General features: G+C 43.8%; 1 pseudogene; it reads right to left on the bottom strand.

The window, feature by feature from the left end:
* Positions 1 to 348: 348 nt before the first annotated feature.
* LOC134183620 (uncharacterized) lies at positions 349 to 5,114 on the bottom strand (annotated as a pseudogene).
* Between the last annotated feature and the right edge of the window lie 12,636 nt (positions 5,115 to 17,750).

The raw sequence follows: 17,750 nt of genomic DNA, 5'->3' as shown, positions 1-17,750 counted from the left end.
AACGGTGTAAACGAGATGCTAGGAAAGAGTGTGTGACAAGTCTCTTTTCCTTCCTCCTCGATGTGGCAAACGAAAAACAGCCTTAGCAAATAGAAAAAGGAAGCAAAACTCCATAAACCATCATAACAAGCATGGCGAAGCTTCACAGCCAATACTTGTGCTATGAGAGGGCGAACAGATCTAGGAATATGGGAAACAGTGTCAGCATGAAGTGTCATTACTTCATTCATAACTGCTGAAAAGATGGTGGATTCATTATCTACAGGTAAAACAAGAGTAGCAGCAGCTCTGATCTCCTCTAGAACAGATCGGAACACGAACTAGCTCTAACAGTTGGTCATGTAATAATTAGTTGATCGCACAGATTATTCCTCTGTGAATGTGTGATAAAGATTGAAGCTGTGACACAGATGGACACTGAACACAACCTTTCATCTCCATCTATGAAGATAGATGTAGATCCATCATCACACTCCTACATTCAGGTCGACCTGGGCCCAAGGAACGTCGACAGACGAAGAAACGTTTGTCATAAGAAAACCCACATTCTGTGTGTGTGTGTGTGTGTGTGTGTGTGTGTGTGTGTGTGTGTGTGTGTGTGTGTGTGTGTGTGTGTGTGTGTGTGTGTGTGTGTGTGTGTGTGTGTGTGTAATTAGACACCACTGATGATATAATGCTATCCCGAGGTATTATCAGGATTAGACTTATCACCTTGCATGTTCTTCAAATACAAACAGCATATGATGCTAGAAAGTTTTTGGTGCATAGGGATGTCTGGCCATGTATCGCTGTAAAAGCGACACTCATACAAAGAGACAAAAGACCGTCATACCTCAGATGCTCCTCCTGTATGGCATCAGGGCTAGCAAATATGTTTAATTTAAATTATAGAAACTTTTTTCTAGTTTCTTGTAGGTGATATCCGCTACATAATCATGGCACTCGGAAAACTTTCATTTTAGCACCTATTCAAACAACAATCGCTGTGTGAATAGTCTATACAGAATCGCAGTTGCATCTGCTCCAGAGCCTAGTTTAAATCTCAACGAGATTTAATCCACTTGAAGCGTTACCCACCGAGAATATCCATGTGAGTGTTGAAACCTAGTTTGAGTAAGTCTGCGGTCATTATCTGACCTAGTCTGCACGTGTGCAGCGTACGAGTTTTCTTGCTTTACAAACGTAATACAGTGAAACCTGTACTATGCGACCACCTGTGGGACCCAGGGGTATTGGTCGCTTAGGACAAGTGGTCGTTTAGTAGAGGAAGCCTCGCGCTTCCACACACCTATAGCCCTGCATGCCAGACCACCACGACACGAAACTTACAAAGTCCTAAACGTCTCGTTTCTTGTTTTGTGCAATGTACATACTGTTTTGCGTCCATGTGGTTACAGACTGTTCTAATCAAAGCTAGCTACTGTGACAGGGAAAAGAAACTGGATAGAGTTTGCTGCTGCCTGGCTTCCAAACTCATTTTCTGCACCACACTTTCCAGCTTTGCAACCATTCCAGCATTTTCTGATTATTTTTGATGAGTGAAAACTGGAATAGGTCGTCCACGAGCTCTTCGGCTTGTTTGTAAGTTTGAACTCGAATTTGAGGTGGATCATAATCACCATCATCTTCAGTGTCACTTGTGTCAATGCCATGTTGTCCAGCGTCAACGACATTTGCCTGTCACCTGCCTGCTATCTGCCTCGCTGAAATTCCTTTATCAGACAGCTGAATTATCCTTTACCCAGTCACCTAGACTCAGAACGTTTCGCGACATCATGCGGGATGCAAGTGTACCGCACGTGTGTCGGCAACACCTCTGAGAGATGACAGCCGTGTTGAAATGTGTAATCAAGACGGAAAAGGTACATTGTGGTCGCTTAGAAGAGGTGTTAATTGCTGTAGGGACTTTGGATTAGCGGTCGTTGGTTGCGTTGGGCAGGTGGTCGCTTAGTACAGTAGCTATTGTATGAGACAACGTTCCGTGCCAGACAGATGCGGTCGCTAAAGCCAGGTGGTCGCTGAGAGGTGGTCGCTGGTACAGGTTTCACTGTAGTAGTAACCGATCTTTCGATAATTTTAACATTTAGCATCTTTTACTCGACTTTTTTAATACTATATACGTTTTGAGAACTTGGTACAGCTCTGAAACTTGTCTCGTTGCTGCTGCTTCGAAAGCAAACTCGGTTTGGTCTCTATTCGAGATTTCCTACTTCTATCTACCTGTATATCTCATATGGGCTATTCGACTTCGAATGTTCGCTTCGTACGACTGGTTCCTGCGCTGTTGCTGTTTCGGATTGCCACTTACTCTGCTGACAGAATTTTTAGGTACCTTTGGGGTCTACTATTCCGACAACTGTTCGGCAAACTTCGCTTCCCGGATTCCGACTATATTAACGTCTCCCGAATTATTTTGGCTATATATGTGTGTGTGTATATATATATATATATATATATATATATATATATATATATATATATATATATGCTCCGTATTCGTAGTGTTCCACTGATTCGTATAGGGTGGCTATGAAATCGTTTTCCTTCGTTTGTATTCGTTGATTAAACAATTCTCTTTCGTATATGACGTTTGAAAATAATCGTCAAATTTTGTCAAAACTATGTCGTAATTCTTTAGTTCATCTTCGGTTAGTTGAAATCCTGGCAGTATATCTTCGGCTTGGTCGCCCATGCTGTAAATTAGTGTACTAACTTGTGTTTCTTCAGACTTTTTAATTAGATTTGACGCTTAGTGCTAGCGCTCGAATCGGCGTCGCCACTTGATCTCGCTTTCCGGTTTTGCCAAGTCAAATTGTTCTGGAGTATTTAGTTGATGTATGGACATACTCACGCTTGTTTAATTAATACTGCGCAGTACAGTATCTACTCCGACAACTTCTACAATTGTAGCTTATGAGTTTACTCCTGACACCATGTAATGACTGTGAGTGAGCTCAAGTCGTGTTTAAGAAGTCGATGTACACGTCTTATAGCTCAACACAGACTTTTAGAACATAACACGGTAGCGGATAATTTAAAAAGACTACTCAGTAACCATATCTACTCTTCGTTACGTTATGCAATCTATTTATATACACTTAAACTACAAATTCTATCTCGTTGGAATGCATTCAGCCACCCAAACAGTATTAGACTTAAAGCCAATCTGAGTACGGACAGGAAATTAGATAAGAGTCGCCCAGCGTGATAACGCATCGCTTGAACAGCGGCAATAGGTTTCAAAGATAGATCCATCGCTCTGATATTTTATGGATTACAATTCTTTAGCAGGGCTACTCGCATACACAGTCTCAGTTAGGGCGCCTTGAAGAGTCTCGTACAAGGTTATGTAATAAGCATCTCGGGGTCTGGGTGTCGCGATCTGGTACCTTAGCACTTGAAGAGAGCGTCTATATATTCCAAATAATTCTTGACGTCCTTCTCGGTGTATTTTCTATTTCAGTGTCTGGTTATATTAAACCTTTAGAACAATTCCTTTAATTAACTTCGTTAATATTAGGAAAAAGTGTCCAGGAAATTGGAGGAAAACCTTACCTCTTCAACAGACAAGGTGGTACGGCTTCGATCGCTTCTATAGGATTCGACACATGCTTCCATGCTCTGATATCCTATAGATTCCATTCCTGGACTGACTCGATCACGTCACGTTCTTCCAGCCTCTTGGTCTCCGCTTCGATAGCTTCCCGAAAACTGAAAGCATGGCGCCTAAAAGAGAGTCAAACAGGCGTTGCCTTGGGATCGACGGTAATGTCCACAGGTCTGACTTTGACTACATTCACATCCGCAAGTGACAACAACTGCAGCTGTACAATAAAGTCTTAACCGAAGAGTACAGTTTGTCTTGTTAAGACCAAGAAGCACGTGCATCTGCAGGACTTGTTGCCGGACGAAATGGTAAGGTCTGCTACTTCAAGTGTTGCGACCGGCGTGCCATAATAGGCCTCAAGAACTGTGTGGCTTGGTCGTGTCGCTGCCACTACGTCTGTGGTAATGAGGGTTCTAGTTGCCCTGTGTCCAGCAGACCCCTGCAGCGTTTTCCGTTGACTGTTACTGTCCTTGTGAAGAGTTTCGACTGTTGCCCACTCCCAGTCTTGTATACTGTGTCGTAATCCTTAGTCACCCGAATTTTCTGCTCATCTGCTTCAAGGCCAAGTCCTTCTTAGTCCACTGCACGTGTCACTGCCATCTTTTTCTTACGGAAGCACACGGCAGCAAAGTGCCCCATCTGGTGACAGTGGGAGCACTGACTCTCTGCGGCCGAGCAGTGTTGTTTCCCTCTAGTATGGTGGCGACCAAAGTATCTGCACTTCCCAGCATTTCCTTTACTCGATGGATTTTATTGGCTCACTTTGTTTGCTAGGCTTGGCTGTGGCACTTCCTTATACAGGGAGCTGTTAGCTATAGATGCCTCACACGCCACCGCTTTTGACACTGCTCGAGCCTGGGTGAGTTGCGAATCTTTCAGTAGTTATCTTCGAATAGTGTTATCTCTTAGTCCAACAATCAATTGATCTCTAATTGTTCCGTTTACTATCGTGTCTACACGCGTTGATTCGAACTCACATGCTTCTACCTTAGCTCCTAGGCGTCCTAAGAACGCTGTCACGGTCTCTTGACTTTGCTGCTTTAGTTGTCGGAACTTGTGTTGCTCTGACGTTGTATTCACCGACGGACGGAAGTGCGCTAGGACTGCGTCAGTCATTGTTTGTATGGGTTTCCCTTATCTTCTACCACATCCGGAATAGGCAATCCTTTTACGATTCGTCTAATACTCAGTCCGGCCAAGTTCAGGAAGCGGATTTTCTTCTCTGCGGACTGTTTCACTTTGCAGATAGCCATGTAATCATTAGTGTCTTCCAGCCACAGCTCGAACTCACTTGCGACATTGTGTCCATAGTGAAGTACGAATTTTTAGGGGCTCTGCCCGCCTTCGCTACCGCCATGTCTGTGTGTTGTACGAATCCTGCCGACTACGCCAAAATGTGGAGGATTGCTTCAGAACAAATCGATTCAGAACAAATCGATTCAATCGTCTTTTCTTTCTAGCTTTTGTTACGCATGCGTGGGCCTTGCAGTCCAGCCCAGACAACCATGCTACAGTCTACTACGCCTAGCTAGTCTGAGAAAACCGATAGCATAGACGGCTATTAGATCTAGCCTCATCTGGACAGCAGGAAATTCACGCGAATTTTATAAATCACTGTAGGAGTGCTACCAGTATGTCTGATCGCGTGTACGTTTTTTGCTGAACTCATAATGCAAACAATCAGACGGAGGAGGCGCGTGTGCTAGCTTGTAAATGTAGACCGATTTTGGTCGATATAAGCGCAAATAACGATAGGTAAGTCATAGGTTGAAGCTTTATGTACGATCAGCAATAGTTATTCTTTTCTCCTGTTGCCTATAAAAGAGTTGGCTTTTGCAACCATAGAGAGACAAAACGAATATTCCAAAAGCCAATGTAAGTATTGCATGATTCCTTCCGCGGGCGATTTCTTTGGACAAGAGGACACGTTCCATTGTCCCGACAATATCTAGATGCAGCACCATGCTAGAAAGTTCTTACAAAGAGCAAAGTTCGCTACTTCAAACTATAGTCGTGTCATTAGCGCACGTTAGTAATCGCCCTTCTCTGGTACATGGTAGCGCACCTAGTTAGGGAACTGTTGTGGTGCACAACAAACTGAGACAACTATAATTTTATAAAACTTATCAAACAATGTGACAAAAATAATTTTTTGCCTTCTTACTCTATATTAAGGATCGTTTGTAACCAGTTGCTCCTAGGCCTAGCCCAGTATAAGTTGCCTAAAATCTTAACGTCTTAAACTTACCTAAAGTTTACAATAGGCCAAGAAAGACTCGTTGGACTTGCACTGCATGCTCTTTAACTATAGAACTGACGTTGATTATAATGCAACTTTGGAAACATTTTTTAACAAACAGCTTCTCAGAATGTCTTTCTAAACATAAGTATATAATGGACATAATTGATGTAAATTTTTGCTTCCCATGAGTACACATATATAATGCCACCTGATACTATGTTGTAGATATGAAATTCATCTGGTAATGAGACATTAATTTATACTATGGTATTCACAAACATTCATTAAAACCTCACTAACTAAATGTTAGTTTGCACCACCTTTTCCAGTCTATATAAGCTACTGAAATTAACGTATCAGCTAATTAAAAGCCAATAACAAGTGGACGTGTCACGTATTATCATGAAGCTTAGCAGCCCGTTTCTAGAGGTCGTGCACGTTACGCCCCGTCCGACATATGACTTATACTTTATCAAACACGCTGGTTAGTAAACACATGTTTAACTAAATAAATAAACTTTTGCTGAATTTATATCTATAGCAATTGAAGACTGTTTCAACATCTTTTATTTGTTAGATTTAGTGTGTTCGTCACGTGGCGGCTTGTCTCAAACAATACCAAATAAAAAGTCTATCCAGTTCTTAGTGAAAGACGAATTATTTGATCAATTTCAAAGACTTCAGCTACAAGAACAACTAGCGTATGCTCTTTCTGAACCACTTAATCTTCCAAAAGAAAATATTACAAGTTATCGTGCTAGGAAACAGCTTCCTTACGACAAGAATACCAAAAGGATTCATGTTGCCCACAAGGCATTGATTACAATCATCGTGAGTGGAGTTGAAACAGAAGAAATTAAAAAGCACGTTGACATGATTATAAATGTTCTCTATACAAATGCCGATGTCCCACCATCACAAGTCGAAATTGTCCAAATTTTGCCTTCAAACAGTTGTTTGTTGGTCATTCGATTACCAGGATTGGCTATGGTGCGCCTCATCATTGCTTTCTTACACCCGTTAAACAGGCCAACGTTTCTTCATCAACTTAAGAGAATCTTGCCTAGTGCAGCATTTGAAGTTAAATTTGGGTTTGCTTCACTTCCATATTTTTCAACTGAGTTACCGCTTGGGAGTGGAATACCACCATTTGCTGCAGGACTATCATTTCGTGAATCACTGTCATTTCGCAAACTATCGTCATTGTCTGGATCGAGGTATCTTACATCGCCTTCATCTACAGCTCAAGATTTTGAAGTGAAGATACAACAGTCCATTGACACAGGTAATTTCATAATTTTACATTTTATTATACACGTGACAGTAACAGCATTAGCATAAATAGAAGTTCTGGACACCCGCCCTTTAAGGCTTGTATAATCCAGAACGCTAGCTCCATTACCCATACTACAGCTTTTTCAGAATTTTCTTGGTCTAGCTACGATTTCAATTCGTTCAGTGTTTAGAGTAGTGCAGAGTTTAGAGAAGTTCTAATGTTTGCACCCTTTTAGAAAGATATTTTCTAGAATCTAAAGCGCAATGAGACCTTTATAATCAACTTACTATTTAATACTTGAGTTTGAATACTCCTAACCTCATGCCGACTCAGAACTGCATAATGCACTCTGATCAACTCAGATTCTAGCTGGTTTATCAACTCCACGTGGTACTTCACGTGAGAATGATCTTACCTCTAGACGCTTTTTTGCCAACGGCAACGCCACATTACGTCTACCTCGCCTTTCAGTCAAGCCGTTGACTAAACGGTAAAATCAAAAGTTGGCTACCACCGTGGGAGCAAAATGTGTATCGGTGTCATAGGGAATTTAACATCACCTGTTTTTTGCATCCCCGAACCGTGTTTACTAGGGAATTTGGTATTCCCGAGTCATATTCTCTGAGGGTCTGAGGCACCCCTCTTTGTATCCCTTGGGAAATTTGGTACCCCATAACTAATAGAAAGGTAAACTTTCAGTTAGCTGGCGAACTACCGGTGCACTTCCAAAAACGTATTGTGCGGCGCTAAACGATCATGTGCCACCATACAACCGTACGAACTTAGCTGATGTCATTGTTTTAGTACGAAACACCGATTAGCCCATGCCACAAGTTCTGGTTCAAGATTAGCCGTCTAGCTGTGTACGTCTCGATTATCTCTTACCATTTTCAATTAGTTCTACCATTCCAAAATTACATTAGAAGTGTTGCAGAAACCGAGAGAAGCATATTACACGGTCCGAACTGTAGCAAGTTTAGTTGAAAGAAGTGCATGACGTCTGCCAGCTGTGCGTGCGTAGTCTGTATGTTGATCTTTGCGTCATCATTTAGGTTAAATGGTGTCCAAGCCCGTACAGAGAGGGTTCGTGGGTTCGTGCAAATCCCCAGTAGCTCCTTGGAGTTCCGCTGCGTGAGGCAATGACATGTACACATTCGACTGAGTAACTTCCAACGTTGTATCTAGAATTTCTGCGCTACACAACGTCTACATGGTTTCCCTTAACATAATTACATACACAAGGCTCTTTGAAGTGTACACATGATAAAAGAACATGCCATTATTAAATATCAGGCATTGCTGCAGGGCGACGCATGTCAAGATGGTATTAATTGAAATGACACGAAGTGTTCAGATGCGATTCATAACAGGATACACGAGGACAGCTATAGTGCCCCGAATAAACAGGTACTACGTTTGCCACCGGTAGAATGGGTATGAGTATACCGGTATGAATATATGTCACACATGGCTGTCATTACCGTAATACTGCAAAGAGAAGACTGGATATTATGCAAGCGCTCTAAATGGTCATCGAAACCATTGACACTTACCAAGATGAGAGTCAGATAGTCAACAGAGGATTTGACAGCATCTTTGAAGCAAGCGTCAAGTTAGGAGATAAAGTTGGTGCATTAGTTTTTATGCAAGAATTGCCATACGTTAGCAGCACAAAAGTAATCCCGAATGCTCATCTCCAAAAGACTACTTCAAAAAGACCATTGCTATTCCTCTTTTAGATCACATTTTTTTCTTTCCTGGAGTCGCGGTTTCTATTGCTTCAATCGTTGCGTCTAGCCTTCCAGGCATCGTACTCACGGTGATGTGCTCGACTAGAGAAGTCGATCTCGCACCCGCCATGTCCATGTACGAAGAAGACCTGTCAAACCCCGAGTTGCTCCCAGCCGAAATGCGGCGATGGAGAAAAAAGTATTCTGTATTGCCAAATGACAAGTGACCGTCTTCACCAGCACAAGGCTATTAAGGACTGCGACAAGGTCTTTTCCCAAACATGTATGTTCTCCTCAAACCTACCCGTACGCTACCTGTCGCGTCGTGCGAGTGCGAACGAAGTGCTAGTGCTCTTCGTCGCTTAAACAATTATATGAGGGCAACAATGAGCAAGGATTGGCTGTCTTACCTTGCTTTTCTTTATATGTATTATGATACTCAGATTAATGTAGAACATGCATTAGATCTTTTTTGCTAAAATTTACCCTCGCAGGCTCCAATTGGAATCTGTGTTGAAGTCGTAGCTTTTTCCGTGTTAGCAGTGACTTTTTGTGTAATCTGATAGTTTACTATAAAGACATTGCAGAACGTAAATTTAGATGACACGGCAGCACCACTTTTAATAAATAAATGGTCCACCATCGCCCTACGCTAACCCCCTCCCCACCCAAGAGCCTGCGTACGGGATTGGTGCTTGGTATTACAATGACATCACTATGAGGTCGTGCACTTTGTTGCAGTGGCACATGACGTGTGTCATTGTCCCGTCGCCGCGCTGTGACTCATTGGAAGTACACGGATAGTTCTTCAGTCAACTGATCGTTTAGCTACATGATGCATTGCAACCAAACGCCCCTATATGTATAGCCATATATAACACTGGACAGCTAGTCGCTTTGCACATGATGGCGGAGGCTTAAATCGGCGCTATTGCAAGCGAGAGTAACGAGACAAAACTGTACGAAGAAGTCTTTGCTTAATTACAGCAATCAAAAAAAAGTACACGCTATTCTATCTCCAGTGCGTCGTGAAGCAAAGCTTCTCATTGACAACAGCTTTGTTAGAGAAGAAGAAACTTCTCGAGAGTTATCTCTAGACGAGAAAGTGGAGTGTGTGTGTATGTATATATATATATATATATATATATATATATATATATATATATATATATATATGGCATTCAGGAAAAGATTCGCGTATAGGCCAAAAAAATTGTGCTCAGCCCCTCGAGTTTGCAAAAATATGGAAAAGTGTCAGGTGGCATCATTTGTGACGGCAGATATACTACAAGCACTCATACAACCATATAAATGGGGCACACCATCGGGTACCCATAACTCTAGATCTGTGATCAGTACTAAATTTCCCTTGTGAAACACAATACTCGTGTTGCTCTTCGCATATAACAGTAGTTTTCTAATGTTTTACATAACGATCTGCAAGTATTAAGTACTTAGCAGAAGACAACCACAATTCTCTTTTTCACCTACAGCTATAAGAAGGAGGGTGTTACGTTTTGTAAAACGGTCTGCGAGTATTGAGTACTTAGCAGTATATGGAGTTTGTACTATTTTAACCGCTATATATATATATATATATATAGCGGCTGCAGCAGGAGAGATTGAGAAAGATCAGCGGCATGATGCGATGGTTTCGAACACTGGAGGTATTTTTCATCCCCTCGTGGTGGAGTCTTTAGGATTATGGACACCGAACAGTTTACAAGTACTTAAAATTATAGCGCGAAGGGCTAATTTTCTGAACAATGATGGTATCACTAGATTGGTTTGTAATTTGCATCAGCAACTGTCTGTAAAGCTATGGTTATACAATGCTAAGCTGGTGTTATGTAGAATAGCTTTAGATGGTAGAGTTGATCCCAGTTGGGATCTGTAAGAAGTATAAATATATACATGTCTAATATATATATATATATATATATATATATATATATATATATATATAAGAGGTTACTCTTCTACAGTATATAGCCGCTGAGTTGTGCGCCCACTTTCTATGGAGAAATTTGCGGCCTGATAGACAAATACATGTCTAGTATATCGCCACAGAATTGTCTGATCATTTCTCAACAACTCAATGAGATCGGAGGGTCATTCTCAAAACCCGTTGCTTTAGCAACGATCAAAGATCTGCGAAAGCAGGCAAAAGACATCGGGCTCGAAAGACTCTCTTGCCTGCGCAAAGCAGAACTTGTGCAACTCATCTCCGAAGTTAGTGACCTGGAGATGGCACGACGAATTCAACGGACCTGTTAAACTGGGCGATATTTGGCACTGCGAGTAGTCGTCGACGATCATGCGCTGGGTCAAGTCGAATTGCAAAAATTCGCGAAGAGGTCGACGCCTTATTGCAAGCAAAAGAAGTCAAGATATGCAAAATCCACGATACCGCTTAGATGTCATAAAAAGACTCATTCCAGAATCACACATTGCGAAGAAAGGTGTCAGTCTCTTGAACGAACTAGACTGTAAGCGAGAACGGGTGACCAAAGAGCGTAAAACAGTTACCTTCCAATTTTTTTTGAGATGTAGACTGTAGTCTTACTGAAAGAATGATGGAGAAGCTGACACCTCACGCTTAGAGGGCATTCTACCTTAAACACTCTTACATCTACCGAAATCGAAATATCGAAGATAGTAGTGTGATGTTATTTAACCAAAATGCATCCAGCAGCAAGAGAATGAATGAATCGGCTCCAACAAGCCCGCGACTGGATACCCAAACAAGAAAAAAGACCGACTCACCACAGAAAACGTAGATCGTTCCAATACCAAGTAGGTGTTTGTACGATTTATCAAAGTTCAACTGTCTGTCGCCAAGACACGAAAAGTACTACTCGGAACAGGATCCCTACTCGAATGGCTGCGCCAGAAGAAGGGCCTCGTTGATCTAGACACATAGAATGACAAACTATGTCTTGTCCGCTGTTTTGCTCTACAACAAGGGTTGCAGCACCACCAAAGCCACAGAGCTCGCCAGATACTTCTACAAGAGCAGTGCCTCGATGTACCAAGAACAATCTAGAAAATTTCGACAAAATCGAAAATATTTTAAATTGGGTATTTCAGCCAACCGAGCACGCATGGAACCTGATACAACAACCCGCCCACTATCCCGCCAGGATGACCATCAAAATTTTAAGCAGCATGCCTTCTATATCAAAGATGTCAAGAAGGTGGCCGAGATCTATGTGTGGTTATTGCTCTAATTCTTTGACTTAGTATTTTATTTTACGCGACCGGTGTTAACAATTACAAATTCCTGAACTCCCTGGTAACAACCCTGGGTACGAGTTAAAAATAATAAAATTACACCGTTTACTAATGATTACAGCCAAGACTGTTAAAATTGACAGTACAGCCTTGATATAGGTTTAGCGTTTTGTTTGGGCACCGTTGTTGTTGTTGTTTTCACGATCAACAACATCCGGTTGACTGCCCCGCAACCAAACTTTGAAAACATGCCGTATCGCAGAAACGACTGGCAAGGCTACAGACTATAACTTGACGGAATCATTGACACCTAAGACGACCTTTCCCTCCCAACAAATATTTTAGATTTTGTATTTGTCGTTTCTTTGTTTTTCGTTATTTAACAAATTAGAAAATGGTCAATGGAGACGAGGGGCTGCACAGCTAATTATATGCTAAAGGCAGAGAAGGTGAAAGGGTGATTATCAGTTTGTTGTCCGGGGTAAGACGACACAGGTATTTACAGGCATCCACGTGGTCTTGAAGGGTGACAAATGACGACGCCAACAGGCGTACCAATCGGCCACAATTCTTGTTCGTGGCAAGACCGCCGTCTCGCTAGCGATCTCACGGGCATCCGCCGTCAACCACCGTGCCCAGTAGACGAAAATGTCCCACACAACAAACGACTCAGTCGGGTAAGTGTATAAGTTTGGTAAGAACGAAGCAGACCAGGCAGTGACGTTACAGGAAACTGGCAATACGTATAAGGTGTGCAGCAAGCGGCGAAGAGAAAGCCGCAAAGATTGCGCAAGAGGGCAACGACCGAATACATGGCATTGGTCGGTGCTACCACAACGGCACGCCGGACACTGCGAAGTAGGCAAAATGCCAAAACGATGTTGATGTTCGGGCTTCGGAAGTACCATATGCAAGAATTTGAAAGCCATGACGCGCGAGTGCGGTGTGGAGAGGAAAGCCACCTGAAAAGACCTCCACGCCGACTCCCAGTCACCGAATGGCGTCGGTAATCTCTACCGAGCCGCCAGAGAGGGGTCGTCACGTAACTGGGCGACGACCTAATGCATCAAGTGGCACTTTAATGACGCAGGTAGTTCCAGAGTCAATTTCAATTTGATGTTTGTTTCAAGTGGGCTGGATGGAACTTGCGGAAGTGAAAACCACGTGGACAGCACCGCTATGTGTGCGGTAAAGAGCAGTTGTCGTTTGATAAGACGGAATTTGTTTGAACAGCTTTGAAATATGTCTCTCCAACCTCCGCCATCTCGAAGATCGGTTAAAGTTGTTATTCATGCTCGAGCTAACGCAACAGAGTTGCAACATCTTCCTCTGTCCTCTGTCACCCAAGTGCTGCCACGTGAAGGTTGCGCTAGGACTTAGATAATAGTGGCGGGTGCGCTCCTGTCCGCTACGGCGTAACTGTGGTATGTCGCAAGGATCGCAGAATAGAATGACGTCAGCAGTCTCTGCTCGATCGGCGAACGGTTGCCAGACAACAGCCGACGATATTCGGTATACGGCTTCGCCGCGCGATCAAGCCAGTACTTGGCAAAATATTTCCAGTTGGCTGGACTATTGTCGAGGAGACAAGCTATTCATTTCAGCTGAAACGCGACGATCTTTTCCTTGACAATAATGCCCCAGAGGCCTCTTTTTTCTACCGAAAGACAGCAGATCCGACGTCTAACATATACACGGTGTCCGCCCCAAACGAATTTCCAGATCGCGGTGTTCAACCGATCAATGAGTCGCCGAGGCGGAGGGACAACCTGTGCAATATACCAAAGTTTGGATAATACAAGCGTTTGGGGACTAAGGTTTTGCCAAAGAGAGAGACGCTCAGATTCGTCCAAGCTCAAAGGGAGGCGTTCACCTCATTGACAGCCAGCTTGCCAGTTCTCTTCAAACAGTCTTGGTTTGTTCTGATGAGGATACCTAAAAGACTAAGGTTACCACACGTCCACTGTAACCCTAATGCGCTGTCAAAACGAGTTTTACAAGACCCGAGAAAGAGTCCAAGAGATTTAGCAACATTGAGTCCAGCACCGCTGCCTAGTTCATACGCGCCAATCCTTGTCCAAAGTAGCGACGATAGTGGTGTCGTTGGCATGCTGACTGACCTTGAGACAGTCATCAGTCCCGGCAAGGCAAGTCCTCCGACTCGAGACGACTGAATCAAGCAAGAGAACGTCGCAGACACAAAAACATGCAGAATATGGTGACAGCGGACAGCTCTTTCGTACTCTACGATTACGATGGATACGTCGCGAGAGCCAGCCATTTTTAATGAAGCGTTTGGAAAGGTCCGTGTAAAGGCTTTTTACAAATAGACGAAATTGAATCGTTGTAAGCCGCCGTTCAAGAGCAACCAAAACACGCAATCGAAGGCCTTCTCCTGATTGATACTAACCAAGGCAGCCGGCTGATTAGTTGCGTCGCAACAATCGATCATTCCTGTAGAAGACAACAGTTGTCTCGGATGCTGCAACCGGGTACGCTGTACGTCTGATCCAGATGGACTACAGGCGCCAGCACCGCTGTAATCCTGTTGACCAAAATTTTGGCCAAGATCTTGTAGTCGTCCGTCAGCAACGATATTGGACGCCAATTTCGAAGATTGCGATGGCCGTTCTTCCTTTGAAGAAGGCGTATAATGCCCGTTTTCTGACTGAGACTTGGTTCTCCGTCGTCGGCGACGGCGTTGAACACCTTCAACAGATCGTCGCACAGCAAATCTCAAAAATCTCTATAAATTCTACTTGTATCCATCACGTCTATACCTGATGACTTGTTTGACGTTATAGATTGAACGGCTCGTTTGCACTTCTCCAGCGATAATGGCGCGTTGACAAACTGTTTGTCGACGCCATTCAAAGTAGAAGTCAGTGAGTCGAGAAGAACTTCTTCACATTCGGCGTCGAAGCCTCCGCACGAAATAGGTGGTCGTAAAGTATTGCGGCGACTTTCAGCATGGAAGACCATGTCTTGTGTGCGATTTCGCGCCCTGGTCTCCTCTCTTGCGATAGGAAGAAACGAAATGCTTTGTCGCCCTTCTCAAGCCATTGTATATGCAAACAGATACGGTTGGCCGCCACTGAGACTCGATCTAACTGTCTCAATTTTTCTTCACAGCGTCGAAGAAAACAGACGGCGTCGGCATTCGCCTTTCCTTCTGCCACGAGCTTCTGGAAGGTCTCAATCTGTCGTTGGATCTGCTTATGACGCAGGTTTCTTGACCTGTACTTCACCTGACAGAAGTCAATGGTAATATCGCGGACGCAGGCCTTGCCCACCTCTCACCATGCGAGTGGGAGACGCGAAGCGTTGGCGCTCATCACGCCACATCTGCCAGAAATTGCGTATAATCCGACAGCAGTCCAAGTCGTTCAGTCGGACACGTTCAAGTGTCAATATCCAGGGCCCCTGGCAGGGTTGGTCGTAAAAAGCAAAAGAAGCTTTCACCAAAAAATGGTCCGACCACTGCCAAGGACACACGTCGGAAGTGTTGTAATAACTGGCTATGTCATTGGGCACCAGAACCTAATCGATACGCAACATATGACGCGCATTGGGTCTTCTCCACATAAAACCGCGGGAGGTCGGGTAAACACTACGATACACGTCAGTCAGTCCGTTCGTCGCGAGCAGGCTGACGAATAACCTCGTCGATATCGCATCTCTAGGTTGGGATGCAATGCCGGACAGTCTGTATTTCGACGCATCTAGTACGGTGTTGAGTTCACCCGCCACAAAGTGACGCGATCACTCTAACGTCAGCTAAAGTACGTCTTCGTCTCTAAAGAACGTCCTGCGCTATATTTTGTTATTAGGACAGTAGACGCTCGTAAACTTGTAATCAAATTCTTGGACCGTGTCAGTAGTCGACCCTCATCATCGCGCGCTATGGACATAAACCGTGCATTCAACGAAGGAGACGTGAATATGGCCACCCCACAGCAGTACCGTGGTTTCAATAGCACGCGAGAGGACGAAAGCCTTTCTCCCACTTGTGTTGCTCTTCGATCGACGCGCAGTGAGTCATTTGCATATATACATAAGACATGAATGTTATGAGTCACGATCAAATTGTTGATCGAGTTTCTCTTAGCCGGTTGTCCCAAACTGTTGACATCCAGACAAGCAATATTCACAACAGCCATAATCAATAACAAGTACAAAAGGTAGAACAGATCTGGAAATGATAACATAGATAATCATCGAGGCGACTGGGCGGGAGTACGTGCTGCAGTGGCCTTGTTTCTAGACTGTGAAAAGCGTGATCAACATTCACGCCCCTTTTTCTTTTATTTCATCGGTTTCCTTTCTCGCGGCGATCTCGATCTCAAAGGCGAGGTACTTAGTCGCGAAGTACTCTTGGTCTGGCGTTCGGGACGTTTCGTCTTTTCCGACGGGGTGACACATTTTACCGGCATATCGATCTCTCTAGTCTAAACACTCTTATCTAACTGAGTCACTTGTCCGTTATCATAAACTTCTTTCATAAACACCACGGCTACGCTTTCGACGTCGACAGTCGACGGGGCTACCAGTGAGTGTGTAGAGACAGCGCTAGTGTTTAAGCCGCAAGTGGTCTCAACTTGAGAGTCTGGTTGGTCTTCTTTACGCAGGTGCTTTCTCGGGTCTCTTCTTCGTCAGCATCAGGTTCGTCCAGGCTGACGTCTAGGTCGTCATTATTAACAGCAATGTCATACCCGCAGGGAACAGACGCCTTTTCAGAGGAAGTAGGCGGAACAGACTGCGATACCAATTCCGAACTTAATCCCTGCTTAATGGAACCCCCCTTTTCAAAATCCTGGATCCGCCACTGAAGTCCAACACTACGACAAACTCCAGCGTGTCAAACCATTCGTTGAAAAACTTCTTGTGGGAACATGGTTTGGTTTCGCAGAGGTTGACGTTCGAGCCCCACCACAACTTCGCGAAAAGTTTTCAGATATGTGTCCCCTATTCCTCAATCGATAGGTGGACGAGTTCGACGTCTCCCAAGACATGTTGGACTATCTACAACACACCGGTAGAAAGCGCACGCAAACGAAAAAAACACTTCTTGGTACCAGGTCTGCCAACAAGATTCTCCTGTAGACTCTCATGGTCCGATGGTACATCGAACACGTGCTACAGATCACCATCGTATATCACACGATCAACTGCAACGCCAAGAAGATATTCGAGTAGTTTGTGAAACACTTCACCGATGCGAGACGCACCGAAGATGCAGACAAAGAAAAGGCTCTATTTGCAGAAGTATTCATGCTGTTTAGTAGCAATACCTATGGTAAACTCATCAAAGCACTGGAGCGCCAGACCAACGCCACCTACACCAAGGACGAAAACTTTGTCGATCGAGCAATGAGAAGCTCCTGGTTCGACGGCTCGCAATTTAAAGAACTTAGCAACGCCTACAAGCTCTATTTGCGAACACCTCGGCTCACGATCAGAAGTCCTTTCAAAGTGGGCATCGCGGTATACCAACTCACCAAACTGAGGATAATCGAGTTTTATTACGACTTTGTCAGCAAATACGTGAATCGTTGCGACTTTCAGTGGCGGATCCAGGATTTGGAAAAGGGGGGTTCCATTAAGCAGAAACTATCTTCCTACAAACTGGCAACTTCAATTAATTAATTAGTTAACTAGTTG

Source organism: Corticium candelabrum, chromosome 8, assembly GCF_963422355.1.
Source record: "Corticium candelabrum chromosome 8, ooCorCand1.1, whole genome shotgun sequence".
NCBI classification, from domain to species: Eukaryota; Metazoa; Porifera; class Homoscleromorpha; order Homosclerophorida; family Plakinidae; genus Corticium; species Corticium candelabrum.
The sequence above is the reverse complement of the archived record's forward strand: the minus strand, read 5'-3'. Positions and strand labels throughout refer to the sequence as shown.